We start from the raw sequence: 8,028 nt of genomic DNA on the forward strand, positions 1-8,028 counted from the left end.
GATAAAATAGTTGACCACTCCGACCCTAAAATGAGACCATTTGCAAGAAGCTGTGTTCTGACAGTCTTCAATAAAATCGAATTCATGCAAAACAACTTTAGATGTTAGATCTCCTTGAGCCAAGCTGGGATTAAGAGTGTTTTCCCATGAATTAGCAATTGTCAGGGAAAAGCAAACCAGGGCCCAGGATGAAGAATCCCTCCGCTCCGGCTGTAAACGTGAGGAAGGTGCAGGCGACCTTCTTCTCCCCTCTTTGCTAGAAAAGAAGCCGAGTTTCACAAGGCGTGGCAGCGGGTACTGTGGCCACCTCCTCCGGGAAGCGGACCTGAGATGGAGATGGTCCCACCGTGCTCACTGGGTGTCTTCTTGGCATCACCCTCTCAGAAGGAAGGAAGGAAGAGGGAGTGAGTGAGATTCGGCCTCTGGTCTGGTGGGTGCCGCCCAGCATCCCTACAACCAGCTGCTGTAACACGATGGTTTAGAATTCTGTTTCCAGCCATGGGCCCACTAGATATGGAAATTGAGCCTTCAACTGGAAACAAAAGGTGCTGGATAAAATGCATATTAAGATATATTTAGTGCACTAATTATTTGTCAATAAAATAAGGATTCTGCACTGGTCAAAATTAAGCAAAAATAGGAGGAAAAGAGATGAGCAAAGCTCTCAATTGGCTTTCAGCTGGCGGCATTTTTAAGTGAATTTCAAACCCAAGTGAATTTAACCTTGGATTGTTCAGAGCTTTGAGGAAAGATGGAGCAGGAGACACAGGCTGAGGTCCCTCAATCTGGGAAATCTGACAGGACGCCAGAATAAACTGGGGCTCCAGTGTCACATCTGAATGTAATGGCGAATGAGTTGTCACTCCCCAGGAAAGAAGGGAAAAAAGAATGTCTCCATCAGATTGTATTGTTGGGCTGAGGGGAAGATGTCTCACCTCACACGGAGGAGGACTTACAGCCACAGGCGGTTCCACACGTGGGGATGTGGGGCTGCTGCCTCTGTTCTTAGTACCTGGGTGGTCTCATAGAACCTCACCTGTAAATTGACTTTAGAAACCCCAGTTAGCAATAAACACAGTGAACTTGCATTATCAAGTGCAAATTTTCTCTATGAGACCCCACATTTAACCTTAACAACTTCTCACAGAAAAACTTCCATGGACCTAAGTTTCTGGTTAACAATCACAATAAACAAATGAAAGCACTGTACCATGAACAAGAGCCAGCAGAAACAATAAAAAAGAACCAAAACTGAAAAACCTTCAAATATTAGAATAATCAGGCCAAAATATAAAATAGTATGTTTAAAATATTTAAATTAATGAAAAGAAGTGTTTAAATATGAGTAAAGGCCAAGAGTCTACTAAAACATCAGCAGGGAGATTTGGAAAAATTTTAAAGTATCAAGCAGATTATTTATAAATTGAAATATAACTAAAATTGAAAACTTACTGCATGTATTTAACCACAGACTAGACATATTTGAAGAGAAAATAGGCAAAGTGGAAGGAAATTTTATAAACAGTATCTAAAACCCAGCACAGAGAGATAAAATTTGGAAAATATTACAGAGAAGTGAAAGGGCGAGAAGTTTAGCCTGAAAGGAATAATCGTGTAGAATTGGAGTTCTAAAAGGAAAAAAGAGAAGATACAGAGGGAGTAAAATATAGAACACTCACGTGTGTGTGTGTGTGTGTGTGTGCGTGTGCGTGTGTGTGAATTGACAGGGCCTGAATAGAAGAAAAGGCAGGAGAAAGAGAAGTTGCTCTCTGCTTGAGCCCGGATGTCCATCTCCTGCCGCTGGACAACTCCGCTCCTGGTTCTTAGGCCTTTGGGTCTGGACTGAGTCACACCACCAGCTCCAGCTTAGCGACGGCAGATGGTGGGACTTCTCAGCCTCCATAATCAGGTGAGTCAATCCTTCCTAATAAATCTCTTTCCATACTTCTATAAATCTTGTGGTTCTTTTTCTCTGGAGAACCCTACTAGCACACAAGGAGACTCTGTCCAATCCACCGCACTGCCCCAATCATGCCTAGGAGCTCCTTTTGTCGTCCATTCAACAGAAAGTGCAAATAAATGACAGCTCCTCATCATCTGAGGCCCCAGGAGCTCTGCACTGTCACACTAGCCCACAATTGCCTTTTCACGATTTGCTGTAAGTTTCGTTGACTTCCTCTTACTCCTTCACTTGACAGCACCCATCTCTGTGTGCTTCGTCGCACACGGGACAGCGCACACCTCCTCAATCTCCTTGGAGAGCCGTCTCTTCCTGGAATCCAGGCTGTTTAGGCTCATTGAGGTCTCGGCTGTTCGATGGTTGAAAAAGAGTTATGTCTTGTACTTTAACTTGCTATTTTCTTATTGTTAGCATGGTAACAACGTTCACCCCGGCTTTCTACGTTCTAGACACAATCAGAATTTCCTCATGTCTTCTTGATATGATTTGATTGAGAGATCTCTCACCATCCGAGGCAACCTTCTCTGTAAGTATGAAAACTCTCCCCTTTTTTCCTTCAAACATGACTGTTACTGCACCATTCCAACACACTGACGTGTAACATTTTAGTAGTCGAGATCTTCCCAGTACAGCGATCAAACTATTGATGATGGTGTAAAATTTGAAGTCAGCAAAGAAAGACATGATGCTCCTTGAGAAGACTGGGCAAGAAATCTTTCTCTGACTTTTTTGTTAAGTTGATTGCAATGGTGTTGTAAGGAGGACCTTATTTGGAAATAACAGCTAAGACAGTACCATTGATATTTAATAAAACTTTGTATAATTTCCCATTAATATTTCACATGGAGTGGTAGAAGATATATGTTCAATGAAGTCTCCTTTAAAAAGTTGTGTCCCAATTATCTTCCTTTAAACTATCCCAGGAACCCAAAAGTTCATAGCTACTTAAACAGGAAACATGCATACTAGTTTTGGTGACAAAATACCTTTCTGACTTAAAAATCCACTTATTCGACTGTTGTCTTATTTCAGACCCGAATGATCAGTTTCTAGACTGTCAAGAGGCTATGAGAGAGAGAGAGAGAGTGTCAATCTTCTATTTCAAACCTTTCCGTGGCTTCCCACTGCCTACATAATAAAATCTATTCAAATCTATTCTTCTTAGAATGGCATGCAGTCTCTGTGATCTGGCTTCTGCAGGAATATGTTGCTGCCACATACACTATTTTATAACGCTAATGTCAGAACTTACTTATATGGATATTTTGCCCTTGTTTTGCTTTATGAATGAACAATTTGGGGAAAATGCTTATAATGCCCTTTCTGATAACTGTTCAATAGAATATATCAAAACCCCACTTCTTTCTTTTCTGTACCTTCATATTTTACACCAGCCTGATACTCCAGACTTGTTTTTCTCTTTTTGACCTATGATGTATATTGTCCTATGCATTTTTCCATTTCAAATTTTCATAAAACATAATTTTCTTAGTATCACCCTTTTCAGGATATGAAATGGCAGTTACTTCAAAAGCAATTTTGAATAATGGTTGGAGAAAATTTCCAAACAATACATACATGAGGATTAGTGTAAAATATAAATAACTCTATGAATTAGAATTTTTAATGAGTTAAACTTCATAGAAGTTATTTGAAATCCCCTAGGATGATTGGATAATTAACTATGTCTGCCTACTGCTAAGGGAGAATATTTAATATAATCATTTTTTGCAACTTCATGATAAAATCATTTGCATGATCTTTCCATGAGGATGGCAGTATAACTTTGTTTATCAGTTTGCTGTTGATCCTGTTCCATAGCTATGCCAAATTACTCATCAAATATTATAACCAAATTGTTTCATATATTTTTTTTCATTTTTTCCTTGTTGATACCCATGTGTCATAAACTAACTACAATGCTGGAGTAGCAGGAAGTCTCTAAGTTGCGTGTGTGCAAGGACATTAATGTACTTCAAGAAGTTAAAGAGAGTAATGGAGTGGTAATAACCACATATCACATTAAAAAGAATGACAAGGAGTTATTTGATGGCAAAAGCACCCATGTATTTCCGTCAATGACCTTTATGGCTGTATGTGTATGTGGGTGTGTGTGAGGGAGGGGGTATGTGCTATTATTATCCCTCATATAACAGAAGAGGAAAATGGCAGATAATATGCTATCTTAGGCCCTTCAGGCTCCTATTGCAAATTATCATAAATGGGGTGACTGAAACAATAGACATTTATTTCTCACAGTTCTGGAGGCTGGAAGTCCAGGATCAAGGTGCTGGCGGATTCTGTGTCTGGTGAGAACCCATTTCCTGGTTAATAGACGACATCTTCTTGCTGTGTCCTCACATGGTAGAAGGGAGCTCTCTGGGGTCTCTTTCGTGAGGACACTAATCACATCAACTCCCAAAGGCCCCACCTCCTAATACCATCACCTTGGGGGTTAGGCTTCAACATATGAATTTGGGCGGAACATAGACATTCATTAAGTCCATAACACATGTCCAAGGTCGAATAGCTCAAAATTTCAGGGCTGTGGTGCAAACCCAAGCAGCCTGGCTAAGAGTCATAAGAGATATTCTTCATCTTTTACCTATAAATACACGCTTTATTTTATTATTATATGTAAATATCCCCACCAAATCCTAGAATGGTGTATATTCGTGCACATTTTATATATTTCAGTGAGGGATGGGTGAATATTCACCTTATCATTTTGTACATAACTGTCATCTTCCTTTGTTTGTCGCAAGATTCTTAAAGTCTTCAAGGCAAAGACTACTTTATATTTATTGATGTGTCCCCAACACTCACAATAGCTCTTGGCCCCAGGTAATAGCTTAATAACACTTTGAAGAATGAATTAATAGCATCAGATTCTTTCACGCAACCTGAGCTTAGGCAAAGGAAAGTCATTGATGCATTGTCAAAAGACCTTAAAGAATAGCAGTCTTGTAGATCTGGAAGACAGAGATAAATAAGATTTAACCCTTCATATTATTCCTACATTTGCCCTGCTTGGGATGTTTCTGTCACTTTTTTCACCTGAAAAATCCTACCTTATCTTGAAGCCTTTCTAATGTCACTCACATGTCCTGTCCCCCCACAGATTGCTGCCACCCCTTTCTAGGACCATAAATAAGTCATTTCCACAGGAAAAATTCAAATCTTGGTATAAAATGACCCAAATTTTATGATTCTTAGGTAAGTATATTTGTTTCCCCCATTAGTCTGTAATGTCTTTGAAAGTTTGGAATAGTCTTACTATGTTTTAATGCCCAGTCCTAGTTCATTTCCTGTCATATAGTTGGTATGCAGTGAATTTACTAAAATATAGTGTTCAATAAATCTTTAGAGACAAAAATTGTAAAAGAGTAAAAAGTATATTTTAATAGGGATAAAACTAGGTATCATGATGGAATCTGAACGAAAATAGAAATGTGAGCTTTAGTCTGGTGAAGAATACTCTATATGAATTCCATAGAATATCTCTTAGTAAATGTAATGAAAAAGGTCCACTGATTAAAAGAAATTGGATCTGTTGTTCATAATAGCATCTCATTGATTAAAAAGCACCCCTTGTAATAGCTTCCTTCAAGGCAGCGTCTGCCACGCATTCACCTTTCGGCCTCATGATCGTGTGAAAGGAATTTCTTGCTTTTGCCGTTGGTCAAGTGACCCCACCTCTGACATTTCATTAATTGCATCTATTGAACATAGATTTGGGGGTTTCTAAAAATAAAGACAAACCTGTTACAAAAACAGGACATTTCCCTATCTATTGTGTAATAGAACGTGTATTGTTTGCATTGATATATATTTAGAAGCTATCATAATAGATTCATTTACTCTAAGAATGTACTTTTACAATATAATGTACTAGTAATCCCACTCTAAAAGAAGAGTTAAAATTATGCCAAATTCTGTAAATGTGAAAGTTAATACACTAAGAAATTGTCAACAAAGTTTTGTCATTAATATTAGGCAATCAATGTGCATGTTTTAGCAAACAAATAGCAAAATAGATGAACATTTTAACAAAGCATAATCTTCTTTATTTCCAGCTATGAACTTGTATTACTTAAGCAATAAAAAAGCAAAGATAAAATTAAAAAAAAATAAAATAAGTGTATTTGCATTTTTAGCAAAATACCTACAAAATGTTAGTATTCACAAATAAAATCTATGCAATACAGCGGTTATGTAAAACAAATTTCCAGACTCTTTTATGCTATGTCTCAAAAGGATAAATGACCTTTCCTACTGATTATCTATATTTTTCATGTAATTACGTTAACCGTTGTAGAAGTATAAGTAATGACTAGCATTTTAATTCAGTTTAGAATTTGAATCTGAAACTAACTGAAATAAATTTTATTGAAAATTCTCAAAAGGAGTTTAGAAGCACTCAGGTTCAATCATACTCTACTCTTGAGAGTGTCTTTGTATTGATACATATACTCTCTTTCAAAATAGGTTTTAATGAATTCACAAGTTTGCCAATGATTGCTGATCTTAATGGAAAAACAATTTCAAAGAAAATCCTCAGCTATTCAAATGTCACTCATAAATATAGCAGAAAGAATTACAATAGAGGAGATAAACAGAGAGCTGTGGTCATAAAGTTTATCTACAAACTCAATAAGAATGAAACCGTTAGTACCATAGAGGATTTTGATTATGGGCTTGCCCTGCATGTGGCAAAATGCTACAGCTGATAACGCTTTTTCCGGCACTTCTGTCACTGATGGCCATATCTATTCCTATCACGCACACACAGAGCAACATCTGAATAATAGAAAACAAGTTGTTGAAAATTGGAATAATCAGGAAAACTATTTTGACTGCACAATTTAAAAAAATGTTTGGTATATATTTTCACTAACTTAATATTTGATCAGAGTTTTTGTTTAAATGAAAATCAGAAAATCTCTGATTCAATCAATAGAATAACATTTCTGATTTGCTTTGAAATAAACCAAACATCATAATTTACATCCAATGGGTAGGGAGAAATCAAATCGCCAGTAATAATTCAGATTTCTGTCTAAAATATCTCTCAATACATGGAAGGTAAGATTGAATCAAATTAGAAGTAATTTGATAAACTAGCCCTCTACCATTGTATCAGATAGCTTAGAACTTTGCTTAAACTTTCTGCATAGACCAGATGGAATGAGGGCAGAGAGAATGATGGATTCTGCTTGGTAACCATTGACTCGCAAATCCCAGATTGAAAAGAGAGAGAGAGAAAGAGAGAAGAGAGGTGCACTGGGAAAGTCTTTAGGAGATGAAATATCAAACACTGGTGGATCGACACAATATTCATTGGCTCAAATAAACCAACAAATAAATCTCAGAAACACATGACTCCATGAGACTTCCTTATTTGTTTGTTCATTAATCCAGCATATTTCCTGGATGCCGGCTCTGAGCCAAGGACTATTCTTTGTTCGAGTTGCAGCAGTGGACAGAACTCAGATCCTTGCCCACATGGACATCTGTCACCAGGGACATCTCCCCTACCAAAGGAAAGGTTAGCGATCTTCCCAGGGAAAATTTCTTCCTCGAAATTTTCATAACGTTCATACAATCTTCTTTAATCATTTAAGAGATTATTTGATAGCCCAGCATATACCAGAATAAATTTTTAAGAGAAGATTACCAAGAATATTTAAATAATATAGCCTTCCTTTCAAATGCACCTTCTAAATTTTCTGTGTTCAGATAGACTTGCTTACAGTCAGTTCCATTATTATAATTATTTTAACACAACTTTAAAGGATAAATATTCAGTATGGCATTATTTATACCCTTTAAAATATATTTAGAGTTTTTTTACCAGTGCTTTTTCTTCCTGCTATGATAAAACTTCTTAACAACCCCACCGAAAAGTCTGCTATCATTACAAATATGAAGTCTACTCCCTATTTGTCCTTCGTTGCATGAATGAATGTTTAACAACAATAATAGTAGCTAATACTTACCTAGCACTTACTACGTGTCAAACACTGTTTTAAGTGCTTTACATATACAAACACAATTAATTCTCAAAA

The sequence above is a fragment of the Diceros bicornis genome, chromosome 36 (genome assembly GCF_020826845.1).
Source record: "Diceros bicornis minor isolate mBicDic1 chromosome 36, mDicBic1.mat.cur, whole genome shotgun sequence".
Classification (NCBI taxonomy): Eukaryota; Metazoa; Chordata; class Mammalia; order Perissodactyla; family Rhinocerotidae; genus Diceros; species Diceros bicornis.